We start from the raw sequence: 23537 nt of genomic DNA on the forward strand, positions 1-23537 counted from the left end.
TGGAGGATGCGGGCATCGATCCCGCTACCTCTCGCACGCTAAGCGAGCGCTCTACCATTTGAGCTAATCCCCCTTGCTTCAGGCTTCTCTGCATCATGTCTTACCGCCTCTGCCCCTCTACAGGGCACCGCCCACTGCCCTTGGTCTGCAAGGCAGTCCTTTCAAGTGCGATGACGACGCTGGGACCTTCGTTGCCTATTGTACGTGCTGAACTTTTGTGCTCATCAATTCAATGCTCTTTCCATCAACTTATCTTGTCTTTTGACGCTTCGTGTTTTGCGTTCCTTTGACTATCGCCATATCGGATGACTGCAAACACTGAAGTTCTTGCTTACGGAGTGTGGAACATTGTTTTCAAGTGATCGCTGTTCTGCCATGTTGACGCCGAGTGAATCTTTCTTTGGCAACATGGGCAGGCTGATAGCAGCGCAAATTTCTTGACTTATTTCTGAATGTGAATGTTGTTTAGAAAAGGGATTTGGCGTTGCTTCTCCCCCGTGTAAAGGTCACGCATTCCAGACGTGGTTATGAGCGAACAGTTGCCGCAAGTGTCTGAAAAGAGCAAGAGAGGAAGTGGCCCTGCCCCGAAACTCACAACTTTCTGATGATGAGGTTATGAGGATGCGAGAGGTCCCTCATTTGTAAGGAATCCACAGTAACAGCTGCTGCCCTGTAGTCGTTGGTGCAGTGGGTGACTAAGCAGAACACCAGATGATATTAGAACGTTCCTGAAAATAGTGGAAATAATATCCTCAGTCAGAAATGAACTTGCATCAGTCGCTTGAATTTTATTGTAATATTTCCCTAAAATTGCTTTAAAGACACACCAGAAATATACACAGTGAAGTTTAATTAATTCTTGTTTATTAATCAGTGCAATTTAACAATGTATTTTAATGTCTATAAGATTCGATATTTCAGCTAATAGATGTAGAGCCTTAATATGCAATAGTGAATTTTCAGAATTCCTGGGGAGCAACAAGAACAAAAATTAAATACATATTTAAATTCAGTGTATGTCTTAAATGTGATCTGGCCCCTCTGACTGTTAATTTAATAGATTTGTTTAGATTTTCATTAGGATGGTACTCTACACTTTTGAGAGTGAAAAGGGATAGGATTTGGGGATTCCGAGCATAACGTTTGTAGGCCAGTGTAAGGACATGTCCTCTTTTTAAAAGTCATTATTTAAGACAGTTCTGAACAGTCTCACTTCTCTCACTCACTCACAAAGTCAGAGGAGCAGATTGTTTCAGGTCATTTTAGTTCACTGTAGTTACAGAGGTCTCTCCTGTGTAGCATTTTTGACTTATAAGTAAAACAGAAATTATATTTGCAAATTAATTGTATTTGCAGCTCTAAAAAGATAAACTTCAGAGACTTCTGTAACAGACCTTTTCAGGTCATTTTAGTTCAGTGTTGCTTCTCTGACCTTGGGAATGAGTCTTAGGAAATTCAGAACAGCGTGTTGCTCGCCTCTCACTTGCTCTGCGGACCAGTCCAGTAGGAGCTGCACAGTCACTATGACGTGTGCAGTCCTACACCGCCTTGATATCAACAGGATGAGCCTCCTCTTCCGTCTGCAAGACTATCAGCACTCTGGCTGTATATTACTGGACCACAGCCACAGGACAGAGAAGGGGCAGTGTTCCTAAGAACTTTCATGAATAATCACTTTTAAAAAGACATAGAAGGTTCTTTTCTTGAACGTACGCTTACATTTGCCACCACAACTTAATTCTCTGTACCCCTAAATCCCCAATATCCCCACTTTCCTTTCAAGTGTAGAGTCCTGGCACCCTTTCAAAGTGCTAGGCGGTGCAGTCGGTTACAAAATAAAAGAAATTCCTTTATTTAGGCATCGTCATTCCCCGACATTTCCTTGGCCCAGTGTACAACATTGGACACACACCTTCGGAAATGTCTAAGAGGACACATTTTGTGGATATCAGAGATGAACCGCTGTTAATAAAGACCCTGGCCTTCACAAGCACTTGAATATTCATTCAACCTCTGGGTGAAGCCATTTCCAATTGGGGCTCCTTCTGGCCAGTACCTATTCCTACAAGTAACTCCAGTCATTGGGATGCTGGAATGACAGATGACCCAACTGGTGATGTGCTTGCGTGAGCCTCAGTTAACTGGTGTAATGGGATACCAGATTACAGCGAACAATAGTCTGCAACTTTATTTCTTCTGCCACCTGGAGATAATCAGGGACTTTACCAAGCTCCCTCGGTAACAACAACATAGTGAGAGCTATTACAGCAATCTACAGCTAGTCCATATTAGGAAAGCAGGACGAATGACCAGAGACAGTTCATCACATCCTTTTACAGAATACATTTGGTTACAAAACAGATCATGACCCTTCTGCCCTTTCTATTTCCACATAGGATCCAAGAACAGTGTAAGATTGCAAGGCTTAAGGGGTTGTTTCAGACCTTGCACAGGGAAATGTAAATATAATTAATATTCATATATTTAGAGGTCTCAGGTTTTGCAGTCTTATTTTCCAATAATAGAAAAACACAGAGACAGCAGTTAATTAGTACAAGTACACATCTCATTTCATTTCAAGTACACCTGTACTTCACCGGGTGCCAACAGCGTCCGAAAGCGATGGTCGAATGGGGATTGATTTCTGTTGTTGTGGTACGTGTTGCCAACTAAAGTTCAAATGCTTTCTACAATCTTTGGCTGCACGTGGATCATGTAGGTCAAAGAAATGTGTCATGACTGAGGATGCCTCTTCTTCGTGTCTTCGAACAGCTTCCAGTCCATTTCGTCCAGCAGCCAGCCCGGCGGAAGAACATACTGGATTCTAGGGAGCCACGCGATGGCCCTTACACAGGCGACGACCAGGCAGGAAGAAGGTTTCAGCAGATGAGACACGGGTCTGGAGATGTCCACCTTCACCAGGTTACTCAGGCGCCCCAGACAGTGGAACAATTCCTGCCAACCTCTTTCTGTGGTGTTGATGCTGTGATCTATAATGAATTTATGAAGTCCAAGGAAATGGCCATTTTGAGTTGCCTTTGCTAAAAAAAATATTTATATTTATTTATTACATGGAATAAGATAACATAAGATCACTTTATTAGCCATATACAATTTCTTGCATTAGGAATTTGTCTTTTCGCATACCACAGCTTGCCTTCCATGAGACAGACAGACAGAGAGAATCTTGGGGTCAGAGCCCAGGATCAGCCATTGTACAGCGCCTCTGGAGCAGTTGGGGTCAAGGGCCTTGCTCAGGGGCCCAACAGAGTAGGATTCCTCTGCCAGCCACGGGATTTGGACCAGCAACCTTCCAGCCACAGGCAAAGTTCCTTAGCCACAGAGCCACCACTCTGTCCATAGGTTGAATACAGTTGTGGTATCGCAGCTGTAGGTAAGGACAGCTAATCAAGCATTTTAATTCATTTGAATGTCATTTCCAGGAACGTTTCAAAACAGTAGTATCAACCAAGATAATGTTTTCCTGATAGATAGGTTTAAACAATATTATTTTTTGAGAATACTAATACTACTAAGTTTATATATATTTCTAATAAAAAAACTTCAATTGCATTGAAAAATAAAATGCACTTTTGTTAGAAATAGAACTACTGTTTTATTACAACACAGTCCTAAATTAATAGGATAACAATTCTGGCATGAAGCTTATCAAAAATGAGAAAAAGCTCTATTTTATGATTTCCTATGCCTGATTAAAATAACTAAAAAAACTCACTTTATTTAGATATTTTGAATGTTTTATAAACAAACATAGAATGTATCCTAAGCAATGTATTTGAAAAATTACATGGAAAACAAAACATATGATAAAGTAGAGAGTACTGTTTCTGAGCTGGGATATTCTGGTATTCCTAACCAGAATATCCAACACAGGGTCGCAGGGGAGCTGGAGCCTATCCTGGCAAGTAACAGGCGTAGGGCAGGATACACCCTGGATGGCACACCAGTCCATTACAGGGCAGACGGACACACACTCACAAACAGCAGGGCTAATTAACCTACCAGCATGTGGGTGGAAGCCCACATCAACACAGAGAGAACATACAAACGCCACACAGAGAGCATCTTAGGAACTGAACCCAGGGCCCCAGCACTGACAGGTTTGATTTAGCTCTTATTTTTACACCATTTGAAAATCATACAGTAGACTTGTCATAACAAGCACTTATTCTGTTGTAGATCTATTCTAAACATAAAGGATCTCTGTACAACTTACCAAATGTGACAAGACTGTCATCTTTCAAACAGGAGTGCATTCAAAGGGACCTCAAGCATGGCAGAGTTTGACAAACTTTAATAATCATCTCAGCTGCCTTTTTAATGCCTTTTCCAAACGGCAGATGCAAGACTTCAAGGTTTTTAAGTTTCTGCAGTGCACAAGGTGAGAACACAGATAATTAGCAGCACTTATTTACTCATCTCTTTTTGGGACGGCCTATCCCTTCAGGACATTCAGTCTCTTTACTATACATACTGTACAAATATGCAAGAGGGGAGTGAGTCAAGACAAACTTGAGGTTCTTGTCTGGACCGCATTTCCCAGAATGCTGTGGGGTGTGAGCTGCTGCCCGCTGTCACAAGACCTGCTGGTGGAAGATTATTGGTCAGGTGTCAGATCACAAAGAAGGAAGCTCAAGCTTCCAAAAGTCAGTTGCTTTGCTTTCTGCCATTTGAAGTGAAATGGAAATCTAATAAGTAAATTGATTCTTAAAATGTAGAGAGCTTTAGGAAAATATATAACAAAGTACGCACTGTTTAGGTTACTTTAGAAGACAATGTACCAAAACAATATATGCTGTCTAGGTCATTAGATTAGCCGAAAGTAACTGATAAGCTTTGAAAAACAAATCTAGTGGTGCTTCTTCTTTCGTTTTTATGATGTAATCTGTTTTGTCTTAGGGAAAGGGGAAGTGTTAGAAGGGACAAAATGCTGAGCTTTCTCTTACAGCGCAACATCTTATAAAAACCCTGTACTGCTTGTAACAAATTGAGTCTCTGATGCACTTTGCAGAGTGGCAACAGGGCTCCCAATATTGCAATATTGAAATAAAGACCTTACTCAGGTAAGAACTCTCTCTCGTGGCTTCCTTGATAGGTATATTTCCATGACAATTTGGGGGCTCGTCCGGGATCACAAACCTGAGCGCGGATGGCTGCTGAAACTCCATCCGGACCCGGACAATTTTAGCAAATTGGATGAACCTAGGGGGATAAACTGTTTATCCTTCCAGAGACGCATCTGGAGAATTGGCAGCTGTCTGACGTCAGTAAATGATCCTTAAAAAATTAATAGTTTGAAAAGCGAGCCACAGGGGTATTCTCTTCGATGAGTCAGGGACTTATAACGGGTCTGGGACCCGGCAAGTCTGGGACTCGTGAAATGAACATATCTTAACACAGACGTGTGGTGTTTGCTCTGCGGAGTAGTTAATGTGATAAGGTTCAAGAAAGGCACCGTTCGGTAAAAATGGGACCGACCAGACGGCAGATCCTCTGCTAGGCTTTGTGCATCTGAGGGACCAAGAGAAAGACACAGAGGACAGAGCTGCAAGGTTCTGGAAGTGTTTAGTATGAAGAGACTCAGGGAAACACATGTTTTTTGTGAAGAGTCACAGAGAGAGAGAGAGAGAGACTGGAGTTAAGAGTTGTTCAGTTCTTTGAGGATGGCAATTAGCTTAGCTGCCCACTCCTGATAGTGAGGGACTGAAAAAGAGCTAGGTTTTTACTTTGGAGTTTGTTTTTTATTTCCCTGCATTATAAATAACCAGTGCTGTTTCTGAGCCTAATGTCTGTATTTGCGCATGTCTGTTTCTCTGCATTAGCCTGTGTTTAAAGACTGTTACAACAAGTCCAATGGACAGTCAAATGTTTTCATCATTTGGTTTTCCATCACAGGGCACATATAGATGCCAGCTGTAGATACTTAAATGTTTTATAGACACACATGCAATACAATATCTGTGCGATGTATTTAAAAAAACTGATAATTCTGTCAACCAAATTCATCCATCCATTTTCTAGCCATGTTATCCAGTACAGAGCTGCATGGCAGCTGAAGTCTATCCCAGCAAGAAACACGTGCCTGGCAGATACATCCTGGATGTATCTAGATGTGCACATACCTATATAACCTACCACTGTGGGAGGACTGTGGGAGGAGACCAGAGCATCTGAAAGAAACCCACACTAAACCGGAGAGAACATGCAAACTCCCCACAGACAGAACCCTGGTCCGGAATTAAACCCAGGGCTCCAGAACTGCTAATGCAATGACAGGCAATGCCAATGTCCCAGCAATACACCCCAGGGAGCCACCGTGCCACCCATGGACAGAGCAAGCTAATTGGTTTTAGGTCAACACAATCATGCCCAACATCCCAAAGAAATTGGAGCTGAATTGCAGAGCAAACAATCATTTTGCCTATATTAAAAAAGTCAAAGAACTTAAGATCAAATCATAAATATGTTACAGTCACATTGTCACTAAGACGAGCCGTTCACATGAAAGCTTCAATAACTCACTGAGAAGTGCCTGGCTTTTTAGAAGTTAGTTTCCACCTACTGAAAGCTGGCGTTACTTCACACAGTGTCAAACACTTCATCACACAGCTTCAGCACTTTCAGATTTGTTAATCTCCCAAGCTCTACAACTGAGAAAAAAACAAAACATTACAATTAACAGAGATCACAACGACAACTGTTAGAGTGATTGTTTACTTGATAAAAGACCTCTTACCTTTTCTCTTCTCTTATGTCCAGAAATAGAATACCTTCTGTACAGGTTGATCTGTGAAAAGGTTGTGCAAGGCAAATCAACCTAAAATCACAATTTATTTTACCTTTATTCACACACTGTAAAATCCGTCCTCCAAGTGAAAAACAAGTGGTCAGACGCTCTGAACAGTAATTGCAAATGAAAATGAAATAATAGAAACACTGGCTGGACATCTTCAGAATGAACAGTGAAATGTGAACCAAAGAGGACAGAAGGAGACTATGAGAGTGCAGAACAAGATACCCAGGCATGTTGTTGAGGATAATGCCCTGGATTCAAGTGTTTCGTAGCAAAAGCAGTTAACTAGTCATGCAAGTAACAGTCTTATATTTCTAGTTGATTTGGGATGAGCTGTAGACTTTTGTTTTTTTGACATGATTTTGTCAGTAATACGTGAAAAAGTCTAGGCCGGGGTGACTAGTTTTGATAACCTCTGTAAAACCCGCTGGTGTGGATAAGAACTGCTAGAACAACAATCTGGAATATGATGCATCAGAACACGGCACAGACTCATTGGCAGAAGGAAATGGCTCACCAAAACCTGAGAACCGGTAAACGCTTTGCAGCCCAGTCTGAGCTCCCGCAGGCTAGCGCAAGGCAGGGGGCTGATGATGCCTTCCTATGCAGGACAGGAGTCACTTTCCAATACAAAGCTGGACAAGAGTGGGAAATGCACGAAAAGTTGAAACAGAAACAAAAAACCAAAAACCACCCATCAGCAGCTTCATACTGTTACTGGTGCAGACGATGACTGGCCACTCCTCCTGAAAACCACAGCCTCTGGTTCTTTCACCAAGAAGGGCAGTGCAATCACGTTGCAATAATACAGAAGGAGTTTTCCCAATGTTGTAACAGAAAGAATAAGGTTCTGGATTACAAGACGAAGTTAATTGCATGCAAGGAAAAATAAAGCCGAAGTCTTGTTTCCCACAAGAAACAACAAAACCGAAATATTGTTCAAAGTGCTGGTACAAACTTTAGGTTTATATATCCTTTCCTTTCCGCTTCTGACATCGCTCGTTATTATGGTAAAGAGGGGAGGTCACGTGTTTGGCCAGTTCACAGCTTTTTGGCCAAATGATCAGGGATTAAGTCCCCAGGGGGTTCCCTAGCTCTCCTAGCTTGCATCTGGAATCCTTATCAGTTAACCCCCTTTCCTGCCATAAACTTCAGCTTGTTGTTTAGAAGTCTAATCTTCATACAGAAAGGACTTAAAATTAACCCCGTCTTCACATCTTACTTCATTCCCCCCTTATAAAATATGGCATACTGATGGCCCCACACCTCATCATCATACACACATTCTTTTCACATTTTTTTCTACACACATCTATTAGAGGCCTCAACCTGAATTCTCCCTCTTCCCCAATAGAGGTTTCACAGGGGTCTCAGACTCCTGCTCTCCCAGTGCCGCTCATCTGGCATCTGCACGGGTGTTACCTTGAGTTACTGGAATTCTTTATTTATCGTGTTATTTACACCTTACTTCAACTACTTCAGTCGGCAGCTGTAAAACTACAAATCAGTTCAGAGACAAAGGTCTTCCTTTCCTACCATAAACTCCTGTTGCTTAGAAGTCTAATCTTCAAGCAGAAAGGACTTAATTTAACCCCCATCTTTACTTTTACTTCACCAATAATAATTACTGTATATTGATTTGACCTCAGCATTGGCCTTACCTTGATTCATTTTGGTATTGGTATTCTTAATTTATCTGCTTGGGCCTTTTCAAACAATGCTGTGACAACTCCCAAAGTGCGCTCTATTCCTTCGGCCTTTCACTTTCCATCAGCACTTTTGTAAGACTTACATTTTGGTTATTTGTAAGCTTTAATGTAGCTTCTACTTGGCACATACTGTCGAATTTATAAAGGGAAGTTTGTAGTTGATTACATAAATGAGTTTGGAAATTTAAGATGGAATGCAGTTAAGGCAGATATTTAGATTCATGCAGCAATATTTTTTGCATTCGTATTGCTCCAAGGAACACATCTGTGCGGTCATGTTAAGTGTTTTTAAAGACAAAATGGTTTGATGTTTTAGAAGAAAATGCAGTCCAAACACTCATATTTGTTTGCTCTGGCACAATATTTTTGGAATCATGTTTTGATCAGCTTCCCAGTCTTGGTCAGGAGTAGCCATTCATTCCAACAGATCTTTGTTAGTCTGACTCATCCATCCATCCCTTTTTCTAACCACTTATTCCAGTTCAGGGTTAGGGTTAGCCTTGTAGCGCAGTGGCCCTGGGTTCACTTTCAGTGCTGTCTGCATGGAGTTTGCATGTTTTCCCTGTGCTCATGTGGGTTTCCTCCAGGTGATGCAGTTTCCTCCCACAGTCCACTGGCAGTGCTGGTAGGTGAACAGACTCCGATCTGAGTGTGCATGTATGTTTGTATCTGTCTGCTCTGCAGTGGGCTGGCATCCCATCCAGGGTGTATCCTGCCTTACCCCTGTTGCTTGCTAGATAGGTTCTGGCTTCCTCACGACCCTGTAGTGTATAAAGCACTTTAGAAAATGGATGGATGGATGGATTAACCTGATATTACCTAATATAGTGTCTTCCTGTTGTATGGTAATATTCAAGTACAGTTGCCTTAGAGTAACCACCTTGCTGAATCCAACTGGTAGGGCACACAAAATTCCTGGAGATGGACCCAGTACTAATTTCAGTTCCTCCAGTTTTGAAAATGTGTCCATTTGACGGAGTAGTAATTCTGGAAAATTAGAAAAGGCGGTTTATTCATTAAACTCTAAACTACTAACAGCCAACTTTCTGTAGTAAAACCGTGTTCAATATTCGTGATTTCGCTTCTTTGCACAAAAGTGTTATAAGGTTATACAATGTTATAAGGCACAGCTGCGTTAACATGACTTAACATGATTCTGGAGCAGTGCATCCTGGGTAATGCTTCAATTGTTCAGTTTCCTTCAGGAAAGCGTTAGAAGTGGCTTGTATGTGGACCTGTTACCAGAGCAGTGCCTGTGCGCGACTCAGTGTTGTGTTGCCAGATAAAAGAAATATTATTAAAACAAATATCTTCCATGAATCCCTAAACTATCAGTTTCAATTTACTTTCCTGTCAGTTATTCCTGTGAGGTAATAAGCGTCATTACAAGGCGATAGTGCTGCATTTTTGAACAATAATAAAAATAAGATCTAAAAGGAAAGAAAATGCACACAACAATGAAAAGAAAAACTTAGTCCAGTACATGGTAATCTGTTATATAGCAGTGATCTTATTAGTTTGCACATACAATAATTAGAATTATAGGGAGGACGGAATGCTTTTCTGAAGTTTTCAGAACTAATTTTCTTTAAAAATACTAATAACTAATATCACTTATTTCTGATATAGTTATAACAAAAATAATTATGGTTTTGTGAACTGTGGAACCACACATTATTTTCCCGCAAGGCATTAAGTTCCATGTTTGAAAATTCACCATCTGAGGAGACCTCAAGGCACCTAACCCTCATAAATACCAAAGTGTTACTGTACACTGTACTAGTACACTAGAGGGCACAAGTGAATTTCAAATTGGCTTCTTTACGAAAGCAGCTGTAGGTGTGTGGAACATGCTGCTCAGTGATAGTGTTGAAGCCGATACCCTGACATCATTCAAGACAGCTAGATGAGGTCCTCCAGTCAGGAAGGGAGGCACTCCTTTACACAAAGGGATGTGGGAGCATGGAACAAGCTAAATATCCAAGTTGTTTCACAAATGGAAACTACAGGGAAGTACATTTAAAAATGAGCATGGGAGACAATAGCTCACACAAAGGGTGGTGGGATAGTTTTCTTTCAGGAAACAAATGGATGACATCCTGGGATCAATTCAGTACTAGCTACCAAATAAAAAAAGGTCAGAAAGCTGTTGTAGTGTGCTCTCATGAGGCACCAGTTCTGTAGGGGTTTGGGCATTTACTGGGACAATTATTAATTGTGGCAGTAAATCACAAAATGATTCTTTTTATGGCCTTAGAATCCAACCATGCGGTATAACTCAAACAACGCACACACACAGGTACTAATACACTAAAATACATTTATTAATACATAGAAGGTGCATGTAAATCTAACAGATCTTATCGTGAGGGTTAGCAGAATACAAAAGGTATATATTCATTCAGTTACAAAGAGTTACACATATCAAGAGGACATACGTTCAGTATATCATTCATTTAGACCGTTTCTTGAATGAACTTGGTTACAACTTCTACATTAGATACTCAAAACAAGTACATAACTCTTAGGAATTAAATTGATATCAACTGGTTGGGATAACAATTGAATTCTCGAGCAGTAATGCAGTGAAGTTGAATACTCATCCAATCTCTGGGGATTCAGATCTCCCCCGGACAAAGAAACAGTTGCAGGCTTGTTGCTGTCCAATCCGTGCTCTCTGGCTAGGTGCCAAGCGGTGCTCGGTGCGGCTGGAGAGATTCCTGCTGCGCTGCTCTCTGAAGACCGAGCTAGTTAGTGTTGGCTTTAACTAGCAAAGTTTGTGCACAGGAGAAAACTGACTGTGGGTCCCAGCTGGTCAGGAAGAAGAACGGTTCGTTCCTGATGAAGCGCTAGTTCTGAATACTGATTCAGCTGTCCACAGTTCCGACCTGTTCACGAGGCTTGCTGCTGATGCTAACCTCGGGTGGGTCCTCTGGTTACTCTCTGGCAACCTCCGCTCTCGACTCTTAGAACAAGGAAAGTTCTGGCACTCGGACACACTGGCCGTTACATGGTGGTCCGGGCTGAGTCTCAGGATGGTCAGGAGGCGTGCTGCGAGAATGTCCTGCACTTCCCAACTGTTCTGGCCTGCGGGCCGTCCTGTCCTGGAATCATTCGCACCCCTGGAATTGTTCTTTTTGGAATTCTTCTTCAGGCCCTCTGTGTTGCCTGTTTTTACCTGGAGGAACTTCAGGTCCTTCATTGGCTGAAAGTTTAATGGGCATCAGAGACCCACGTGGGTTACTCGGCCCTACCAGTTCCTGATTGGTTGATCAAGGTGAGATGTGAGTAACTCACCCCTGACACTTAGGAATGCAGTCCAGATGTCCATCTGGCACTCCCTAGACAGATAGGCGCCAATGGATGACCATTGATCATGATAGCCAGGCTTAGCTAAGTGCATCCCCATTTGGGAGCTGTCCCTTATCAAAGAAACCTTAAATCAGCCTGCATGAATAGCTTATCTGTGGCTGCACCACAGAGATGAAGAGAGAGATGGGGCCTCACTGGCAAGAGAGCGCAAAACTTAATTCCTGTATTTTAATAAGCCTTGCCGCTACAGGTGTAACAGTAATAGTATCATGAAATCTTTATTCCTCCCTGCAGTCTCACTCTCTAACAATGTAAAATAAATGCATTATGACATTATCCATAAACAAATATTTCTGGTAGTAGCTGATACATTAATGCTGCACACTGGTATCTTTCCGGGAGTTAATAGGATGTGCATATAAACTGTGCATCATGTGATACCTGTCAGTTACACCTTCAACAGGCTGACAGGGTTAGCTTGAGAATACCAGCAGAGTTAGAAGATGAGTGTTAGTTGTTGTGAAGCAGGGTTATGAAGTGGTGTAGCTTCTTCTACACTCTGTTGTGTTAAATCCTGCTTGACCTTAAAATGCCTTTTGTCTTGTGTTTTTGTGTGTGTGAATTACCTGAGTCAGGGTAGTGTCAGCAGGGTCTTGTCACAGTAGATGAGTGTATATACAGTGCCTTCAGAAAGTATTCACCCACTGGAATTTTGTCGCATTTTGTTCCCATTACACCTCCACATTTTAACATTTTTTTCCTCGTTTTAAGAACACTAAATTCAACACATTTATGAATCAAAAATATTTTTTATTCAAGAACATTTGTTTTTCAAAATGAAAGATTTACATTTCTCATTTACAAAAGTATTGTATTACAAGAGATTGTTTGTGTCTGCAGTTTCTCCCATTTCAGCCAAAAAGCTCTGCAACTCTGTCAGTGTTGGAGCTGGCCACTTTTGGTCACTTTTCTGACAATCACCATTCTTGTCCGGTTGCTCAATTTGGTAGGAGGGCCTGATCTTAGTAGTGTCTGGGTTTTGCCATGTTTTTTCTATTTAGTTACAATGGGATTTAACGGTGCTCCTAGGAAGGTTCAAAACTTTGCCAATCTTTTTATAACCTTCTCCAGTTTTTTTTCCTCCTAACAACTTCATCTCAAAGTTCCAAAGGTAGCTCCTTGGTCTTCATGACAGCAGGACTGATCTGATCTGCTGTTTTAGTGAGACCTCACAGTCAGTGATACCTATTGTGCAATCAAGCAATTGAACACCGGTGAATTTGAAATGAACACAGGTGTACCTTGTTAATGTATTTAGTGTGATCTCTCAAGATAATTGACCCAAATTACGTTGTTGAAACAAAGGGAGTGAATACTTATCAATTAAGTAATTTTCCATTTTTATTTTTAATAGATGTCTTCAGAATTATAAATACTTAATTTCATTTGAACATTATAGAGAATTGCTTCTACAGGAGTGGAAAAAAACATTTAAATATGATTTAATTTGACTTTGCAACACAGCAGAATGAGAAATAAACAATGGGGTGTGAGTACTTTCTGAAGGCACTGTATATATAGCTTGTCCTGTCTGCAGTTGCATTGAAAAAAAAATTGAAGTATTACTAACGGTGCCAAAATAGATTTTCTTATTAAAAGAGATTCATACAGTATCTTATTCTTTATTATTTACCCTTTATTGCATAAATATTTATTGTATTTGATATATATGCTCTCTTATCCACATAAATTAAACTCTGTGACAAGAACTATTTCTGTTTTAGTCAACTGTAAATAAGAGTATAGTCAAAATTTAACTGACCAGACGAACTCAAAATTGGGTGACTACAAAGTGACTATGACTAATAGACATTTTGGGAACAAGTAAAGGTTTGTTCCATGCTGAAAAGAGAAGAAAATAAATGTCTCGGCTGTGGAGCCTTCTTCGGATGTCACATGCTGACGCATCTACCCACTTGAACTAAAAGACATTTTAGTTGACTTGACTTAGACTATGATTAAATAAAAAACCTGGTGACTAAATTGGTGTTTTTAAGTCACCTGACTGGAACTCTTCCCACACTGACTGTAGCTGAATGGTCTGTCTCCTGTGTGAATGCGCTGGTGCTTTTTTAAGTCATGCGATTGAATAAAACTCTTCCCACACTGACTGCAGATAAACGGTCTCTCTCCTGTGTGAATGCGCTGGTGGGCTTTTAAGCTACGTGACTGACTAAAACTCTTCCCACACTGACTGCAGCTGAATGGTCTCTCTCCTGTGTGAATGCGCTGGTGCTTTTTTAAGTCATGCGATTGAATAAAACTCTTCCCACACTGACTGCAGCTGAACGGTCTCTCTCCTGTGTGAATGCGCTGGTGGGCTATTAAGCTACTTGACTGACTAAAACTCTTCCCTTACTGACCACAGCTGAATGGTCTCTCTCCTGTGTGAATGCGCTGGTGGGTTATTAAGCTACTTGACCGACTAAAACTCTTTCCACACTGACAGCAGCTGAACGGTCTCTCTCCTGTGTGAATGCGCTGGTGTGATTGTAAGTGGCTTTTCAGACTAAAACTCTTCCCACACTGACTGCAACTGAATGCTCTCTCTCCTGTGTGAATGCGCCGGTGGGCTATTAAGCTACTTGACTGACTAAAACTCTTCCCACACTGACTGCAGCCGAATGGTCTCTCTCCTGTGTGAATGCGCTGGTGGGTTATTAAATTACTTGACTGACTAAAAGTCTTCCCACACTGACTGCAGGTGAACAGTCTCTCTCCTGTGTGAATGCGCTGGTGGGTTATTAAGTTACATGACCGACTAAAACTCTTCCCACACTGACTGCAGCAGAATGGTCTCTCTCCTGTGTGAATGTGCTGGTGGGATTTTAAGGCATGTGACTGACTAAAAATCTTCCCACACTGACTGCAGCTGAACGGTCTCTCTCCTGTGTGAATGTGCTGATGTTGTTTTAAGAGGTGCAAGTGACTAAAACTGTTCCCACAATGACTACATCTGAAAGGTCTCTCTCCCGTGTGAATATGCTGGTGTCTTTTAAAGTCACTTGACTGAATAAAACTCTTCCCACACTGACTGCAGCTGAATGGTCTCTCTCCTGTGTGAAGGTGCTGGTAGGGCTTTGAAATGCTAGAATAACAGAAACGCTGCTCCTCCCTGTGCCATAATGGCAGTTTGTCCACTCCATCTGAGCAAGGCCTTGAGTGATTCTTCCTCATCCTCTGATTGTACTGGGGTCTCTTATTCTGCCAATGCTCCATGGAATGGTCTTGCTCTGTGTGCTGAGATTTGTTTTCTCCACCATGTCCTTCAGTGTGCTGCTCAGCAGTGTGAATCATCCGGGGCTCCTTCTCCAGCTCTCTGAGACTAAAACTGTCTAGTTCATTCAGTTGTTCCCCTCTTTGCCCAAGAACAGACCTACTCTCCAGTTCATTAAAACTTTTAACAATTTTCTCAGTAACCAGATTATTAAACCTGTGTGTAAAGCCATCAGATACTAAGGGATCATATGATTGTTTGAGTCTCTGCAATGACAGTCTCTCCACTTGAACAGAACAAGGCCTAATTATCAAGCCCTGTAGGAGCTGCTGTTGCTCCTCCCTGTACTGACTCCTCTCTGTGTGCTGTGACTCAGTACTGTTCTCTTCACCAGGTACATCAGTCTGCTGCTCTGCAGCGTCAATCAACTTGGACTTCATGTCCTGTTCTGTAAGATTTAAAACATCCAGTTCTTCACTGTGCTCTCGTACAGAGACACAGCCCAGTTCATTACAACCTTGTGTAATATTGTTCGAGTCCAGATTATTAATCTTCTCTATAAAATCATCACATACTAAGAGCCTAGGTGTCTCAATCTCAGGCTCTGTCTTCATCATGGGCACAGAGTCCAGATCCTCGACACTCTGTCTGCTCTCTGTGTGCTGCTCACTGAGTGTCTCTTTCCCTTCTGCGACAGTGAGCTCTCTCTCCTGCACCAAACTGGAGCCCCACTCCTCCTCACTGTGCTGCTGTTCAAGAGGAGCCATTTCCCCAGCGTCAGAGAGAGCACTGGTCTCTGTGCCTGTAAATACAGGAAAAGAAAACAAGAACTTTATAATAATAAAAAACTTTATTTTATATAGCACCTTTAAAGGTGGCTTCTCAAAGCACTTTACAGAAGGCCAACAACAAAAAATACACAATATAAGCATGATAGATAGATAGATAGATAGATAGATAGATAGATAGATAGATAGATAGATAGATAGATAGATAGATAGATAGATAGATAGATACTTTATTGATCCCGTGAGGGAAATTGCAGTGCAACAGCAGCTTAACACACACAACACAGCCACAATGTAACGAATTATATAATAATAGTACAATACATACAATACAATACAAGAGTTACTCACAGTCCAGACGCACAAGAACAAACTAGAACAGAACAGTACACAGAAAATCATATCACACTCATATCACACATATGGATATAAATATAGATGTAACTGTAGATATAAATATAAATGTATTGCACAGGTCCCTGGCATATATTGCACAGAAAGTGGTTGTAAACGGGAAAAAGAAAAAGAAAAAGAAGAAGAAGAGAACAGATGTAGCAGTAGATGTGTAGATGCGTTTAATCCAGATACAGGTCACTGTCGATGTTGCCTCTGCCAAGACGCAAGGTGGATGCGTTGTACAGTCTTATGGCAGACGGCAAGAATGACCTCCTGTAGCGCTCCCTGTTGCACCGTGGATGAATCAGTCTATTGCTGTACGTGCTCTTCATTCCTGCAAGCCTGTCATAGAGGGGATGGGAGAAGTTGTCCATGATGGCCTCTAGTTTGGACATCATTCTCCTCTCAGCCACTACCTCCAAGGAGTCCAGGTCAGACCCAATGACAGAGCTTGCTCTCCTGATGAGCTTGTTCAGCCTTTTGGAATCTACTGCTCTAATCCCCGAGCCCCAGCACACCACTGCGTAGAAAATGGCACTCGCTACCACCGACTGATAGAACATGTGTAGCATCTTACTACACACATTGAAGGACCTGAGCCTCCTCAAGAAGTAGAGTCGGCTCTGTCCCTTCTTATAGATGGCCTCGGTGTTCTTAGACCATTCCAGTCTATCGTCGATGTGCACTCCCAGGTACTTGTACGAGTCCACCATCTCCACGCCACTCCCATGGATGTAGACAGGAGTAGGTTTGACCTTTTTCCTCCTGAAATCTACCACCAGTTCCTTTGTCTTTGTAACATTCAGTTCCAAGTGGTTTACCCCACACCACTCCACAAAGCTGCTGACCAGTCCTCTGTACTCCTCCTCCTGCTCACCCTTGATACATCCCACAATTGCAGAGTCATCTGAGAACTTCTGCAGGTGGCATGACTCTGAGTTGTACTTAAAGTCCGAAGTATAGAGGGTGAAGAGGAATGGAGAAAGAACTGTCCCTTGAGGTGCCCCTGTGTTACTCACTACCTGTTCAGACACACAGTTCTGAAGTCTCACAGACTGTGGTCTGCCTGTCAGGTAGTCAGTGATCCACGAGGTCGTGGAGGCATCGACTTGCATCTCTTCCAGCTTCCTCCTTAGAAGTAAGGGCTGGATGGTATTGAAGGCACTGGAGAAGTCGAAAAACATGATCCTTACAGTGTTGCCAGCCCTGTCCAGGTGTGAGTAGGCCCTTTGCAGCATGTAGATGATCGCATCCTCCACACCAACACTGGGCTGGTAGGCAAACTGTAGGGTGTCCAGTGATGAGCTGACCAGGGGTCTCAGGTGGGATAAGACCAGCCTTTCCAGTGTCTTCATGATGTGAGAAGTCAGTGCAACTGGTCTGTAGTCGTTGAGGACAGAGGGGCGCCCTTTCTTTGGTACCGGGACCAGGCATGATGTCTTCCAGAGCACCGGGACTCTTTCCAAGCGCAGGCTCAGGTTGAACAGTTGCTGGAGCACTCCGCTCAGCTGATCAGCACAGGCCCTCAGAACTCTGGGACAGATGTTATCTGGTCCTGCGGCCTTACCCTCGTGCAGCCTCTTCAGCTCCTTCTTCACCTGGTCAGTTGTGATGGTCAGCCTGGCCTGGGGGTTGGTGCTCATAGTGCTTTTAGTGCTGCAGGTGTTAATGGCGGAGGTGTTGGAGAGTGGCAGCTGTGGGGGATGGGTGGGTGAGTAGCCGTCGGGGGTTGTGGCTGTAGGCGGCCATGTTTGTGGGGGGATGGAGGAGGTATTGGGCAGTCGCAGCTGTGAAGGGTTAGGGAGCGTGTGGCTGTGGGGGGATGGGTGTTGCGCCACAGAGGACCCAGAATCAAACCTGTTAAAGAACTGGTTCAACTCGTTGGCCATCTCCAGGTTCCCCTCTGTTGCACCCCCAGCCTGTTTGAAGCCAGTGATCTCTCTCATACTGCTCCATACATCTCTCACCCTATTCCTTTGCAGCTTATCCTCTACCCTCCTCCTGTAGGCGTCCTTGCTCTCTCTTAACTTCTGCTTTAGCTCCCTCTGTACACGCTTGACCTCTTCCTTATCTCCCCTCCTAAAGGCTCTCTTCTTGTCATTCAGAAGAGCCTTCAGGTCGCTGGTAATCCAGGGTTTGTTATTGGAAAAGCAGTGTACGTCTTTGGTGGGGATGGTGTTGTCTACGCAGAAGTTAATATAGTCAGTGACACAGTCCACCATGCTGTCTATGTCGTCCCCATGTGGTTCGCACAGCACATCCCAGTCGGTGGCCTCCAAAGCACCACGAAGATCCTCCATAGCCTCCAGAGACCATCTCCTCACAGTCCTCATGGTCGCAGGTTGGCGCTGGACAATAGGCGTGTATATTGGTGTGAGCAAGACAAGGTTGTGATCTGATCTGCCAAGGGGGGGAAGGGCTGTGGAACTATATGCATCCTTAGCATTGGCATATAATAAGTCCAGTGTTTTGTTTTCTCTGGTCGGGCACTTAACAAACTGGTGGAAAGTAGGCAGAGTGGTGGAAATGGATACGTGGTTAAAGTCCCCTGAAATAGCTATAAAAGCGCTTGGGTGCTTTGTTTGTAGCCTGGCTGTGACTGTGTTTATGACGTCACACGCTACCTCTGCATTTGCCGTAGGTGGGATGTAAACAACAACAAAGATGGCACATGTAAACTCCCGCGGCAGATAGTACGGACGCAGTCCTACGGCTACCAGTTCGATGTCCGGGTTGCAGACTCGCTCCTTAACATGAGTATGTCCAGGATTACACCATCTGTTGTTTACAAGCACCGCGAGCCCCCCTCCTTTCCTCTTACCGCTCTCGGTGTTTCAATATAGTTGAGAATATAGTTAGATGAGTCAGTAGATGGTGGTACTAAGTCCAGTAGGAGCAGAGGGGTAAAGAACAGATAAATAAAGGCTCTTCTGAAGAAGAAGGTTTTGAGTCTGGATTTGAAGAAGCTTAGAGAAAGTGACTCTGATATCCTTGGGGAGAAAGTTCTAGAGCTTGGGGCAAAACAGGAGAAGGCCATGTCACCCACAGAGTGTAGAAGGACTGGGGGACAAATAGTTGAACACAATTAGAAGAGCGAAGGTTGTGAGGTGGGGAGTAGGGCGATAACTCAGACAGGTACTGAGGTGCCAAGCCATAGAGAGCCTTATAGGTAAGCAGGAGGATTGTTAAGCATCACGAAACTTGACAGGAAGCCAGTGCAAGGACTCCAGGATAGGAGTAATGTGAATACTTGCACTAGACAAACTGGAAATTACAGCATATTAACACTGCACTGACAGAGATGGGTAAATACAGACACACTGACTGGACACTGCAGCATATTAGCACTGCACTGAAAGGGGTTAATATAGACATGCTGACTGGACACTACAGTACATTAACACTGCACTGAGAGAGAAAGGGGTTAATACAGACACTGACTGGACACTACAGTACATTAACACTGCACTAAGAGAGGGGTTCATACAGACACACTGACTGGACACTACAGTACATTAACACTGCACTAAGAGAGGGGTTCATACAGACACACTGACTGGACACTACAGTACTTTAACACTGCACTGAGACGGAGGCATTTATACAGCCATGGACTGCTCAGAGAAGGGGGGTAAATACAGACAGACTGACAGACAGGACACTACAGTACATTAGCACTGCACTGAGAGAGAGCGGTTAATACAGACACACTGACTGGACACTACAGAAGATTAACACTGCACTGAGTGACAGGTTAATACAGACATGCTGACTGGACACTACAGTACATTAACACTGCATTGAGAAAGAGAGGGATTAATACAGACACACTGACTGCATATTATAGTACTTTAAAACTGCACGGAGAGAGGTGGGTTAATACATAGACACTGACTGGACACTACAGTACATTAACACTACACTGAGACAGAGAGGGGTTAATACAAACACACTGACTGGACACTCCAGTATATTAACACTGCACTGAGAGAGAGAGGGGTTGATTCACACACACTGACTGCACACTACAATATATTAACACTGCACTGAGATAGAGGGGTTAATACAGACACACTGACTGGACAATACAGTACATTAACACTGCACTGAGAGAGAGGGGGGTTAATACATACATACTGACTGGACACTACAGTACTTTGTAACACTGCACTGAGAGGGGGGGGGGGTTAATACAAACACACTGACTGGACACTACAGCACATTAACACTACACTGAGAGAGAGTGTTCAATCAATCTTTATTGACAGAAAAAATAAACAAAGTATGAATCTTGATTCTTAGAACCCCACCTTAAGAATTATTAAAATAAAATCATAATTGGAATATTAATTTTTTATTCACAATCCTGCACGTTTCCAAAACACCAACGCTTTTCAAATGTTCCACAGTCATTATGAGATAATATAAAACATATATTTTAACGACATCCTGCTCTTCACCAACCCTTCAAACATCCTCACCAAGTCTACAGACCCGGAACCAGAGATCTTATTTTTCAGAGTCTTGTAGATGGTGAGTTTGGCCTGGCCCAGTAGAAAGTTGGCGAGGAGGGTCTGAGTTTTTTGTTTTTTCGTATGACCCACCCCGAACATGAAAATAATGTAATTAAAGGCCAGGCCAAGGTTGATGAAGAGCCAAATCAACACGGCAAACATGGGCGACAGGTGGGGGCAGGCACTGTAGTAGTGGAACACCGTCTCCCTCTGAGCGCAGAAGGGACAGGCCCCTTTTGTTGAGGGGAAATCTGTAGAGGCTACCCCAGGCAGGCCGGACACCATCTGGCACCCCCAGATGAGCCCTCCAGGGAGTGTCAGGGAGTGCAGACAGCTGGGCCTGGTGTCTAGATGTTACAACTAGTCTATACAGACACTTCCCCTCAACACCAGCCAGAGACCTCTCCTATGAAGCAAGGGACTCAAGGAGAGATCCTGTCGGCCCGGGACTGAGTGCAGGAGACACTAGCAGACCAGGGAAAGGAGGCTGTGTGGTTGGAAGGTGGCGTTCCTCAAACAGACCCTGGACTAGCAGCATCTCCTCAAGAGGCAGAGCAGAGCAGAGCAAAGCTGACTAAGAAACCCGTCCACACACCGCCGCGAGTGTAGTCCCAGAGCGTCACATGCCCACTCCATGCTGCGCCAGCAGTCCTGATCCACGTCAAGCAGGTGGTGGAGTTGTGTGACGTTGGCGCGGACCAGTCTGCCGGTAAAGTCCAAGGAGCGGCCCAGTTCTGTGTCCATTCACGGATTGTGTACTAGTGGCTCTCAGAGTGTCCAGTATAGACTGGGCCGCTCCTCCTCTCTCCGCACGTGCAGATGCCGCCAGGCTTTCAGGAGACTCCGCTGGAAAGGCTGCAGTGGAGACAGGTCAACCCTGCTGGTGTCCATCAGGAAGAGAACAGAGTCGATCCCGAGGTGTCCTGCTAGACGCAACAGGGTGAAGGTCAGCTCCCTCCAGGACAGCGAGGCCGGGACATACAGCAGCTTCTGTACTGCCTGCATACGAAAGGCGTCCACCCGGCTCCGGATGTCAACGAGTCCTTGTCCTCCGTCCTCTCTGGGCAAATAGAGGACACCCCTCCACAGCCAGTGCAGTCCATCCCAGAAGAAGTCGAGAAGCGTGGCCTGCAGCTCCTCGATCAGTCCAGCTGGTGGCTCCAGGCACAGCAGGCAATGCCACAACATTGAAGCCACCAGGGTGTTGACAATCAGAACCCGGCCTCTGTAGGAGATCAGGGAGAGCAGCCAGCGCCAGCGGTCCAGGCGACCTTTCACTTTTTCGAGGAGCCCCTCCCAGTTCTTCCTCACACTGGCCTTGTCCCCCAGGTACAACCCCAGGTATTTGAGTCCTCCTCTGGTCCAGCTGAACCTCTCTGGCAAGACTGGGGGACCCGTCTCGCTCCACTCTCCCAAGAGTAGGGCGCTACTCTTGGCCCAGTTTACTTTTGCTGATGATAGCCACTGGAAATCATTCAAAGTTGTCTGTAGCGCCCTGACATCCTGTTCTCCTCCGACCACGACCATGATGTCATCAGCGTATGCCAACATCTTGACAGTAGAATCGAGGCAGCCCGGGATGGACAGCCCCTTGATGACCCGGCGCAGCTGATGTAGCAGAGGTTCAATGGCAAGGGAGTAGAGCATTCCTGAGAGTGAACTGCCCTGCCTGACTCCCCTCCGCACTGGAAACGGAGCAATCAGCCCTCCGTTGACCTTTAGCACACTGAAGATGTCACTGTACAGCACCTGAATCATGGCAACAAAGACAGAGCTGAATCCGAAAAACCTCATGGTTCTCCACAAATACTGATGTTCAACCCTATCAAAGGCCTTTTCCTGGTCTAACGAAATGAGACCAGTATCTAAACCCAATAGTCTGGAGGTGGCCACAACATCTCGAATCAGAAATATATTATCAAAGATTGTCCTTCTGGGTACACAGTACGATTGTTCGGACTGCACCACTGATCCCAGCACCACCCTCAGCCTGTTGGCCAGAGCTTTGGACAGGATTTTATCATCCACACACAGCAGGGCAACAGGTCTCCAGTTCTTAATGTCACACAGGTCCCCTTTCTTAGGCAGCAGGGTGACAACAGCTCTCCTGCAGCTCAGTGGCAGGTCCCCGTGCTCCAGACTTTCCGAGAACACATCCAGCAGGTCAGGTCCCAGCACGGCCCAGAAGGCACAGTAGAATTTGGCCGGCAAGCCATCAAGGCCAGGGGTCATACCATTACTCAAGACACTGAGTGCAGTGGAGAGCTCCTCCAGGGATAGAGGCCTCTCCGGCCATGCCCCCTCCTCTTCGGGGACCTGTGGAAGGTCTTCAAGGAACCTGCGTGTGCAGACCGAGTCCTCACTTGCCTCGCTGGAGAAGAGCGTCTTGTAGAACTGCACGGTCCTCTCCTGGATCTGCCCAGCCTCGTGCAGCCTCGCCCGGTTTCTTCTCTAGGCCAAAGAAGTAGCGAGTCGGGGCGTCTACCTGTGATGCACTCTGAACCCTAGATTTTATTAGAGCTCCCTGTACTTTTGTGTCCAGAAGGCCAATGAGTGATTCTTTTTGAGTGTGGAGGTTATCAATTAGCCTCCTGTCTGCACAACACTCCAGAGCCTGGTGGAGCTCCAGAATGTCTCTCTCCAGAGCCTTCATGGACTCACGGATACCTCTCGTGACAATTCCAGTGTACTGCTGGCGGAACTGGCGAATCTGCACCTTCCCAGTAT

At 44.2% G+C, this 23537-nt stretch overlaps 1 non-coding gene and 1 pseudogene across 1 annotated transcript; both read right to left on the reverse strand.

Moving 5' to 3' along the window:
• On the reverse strand, positions 1–73 carry trnaa-agc (transfer RNA alanine (anticodon AGC)). The gene has a single exon. It is a non-coding gene; the product is annotated as a tRNA-Ala (tRNA).
• A 2660-nt stretch (positions 74–2733) lies between these two features.
• On the reverse strand, positions 2734–21554 carry LOC148811762 (uncharacterized; annotated as a pseudogene).
• Positions 21555–23537: the final 1983 nt, after the last annotated feature.

Source organism: Atractosteus spatula, assembly GCF_055471065.1.
Source record: "Atractosteus spatula isolate fAtrSpa1 chromosome 10 unlocalized genomic scaffold, fAtrSpa1.hap1 SUPER_10_unloc_7, whole genome shotgun sequence".
In the NCBI taxonomy this organism is placed as follows: domain Eukaryota; kingdom Metazoa; phylum Chordata; class Actinopteri; order Semionotiformes; family Lepisosteidae; genus Atractosteus; species Atractosteus spatula.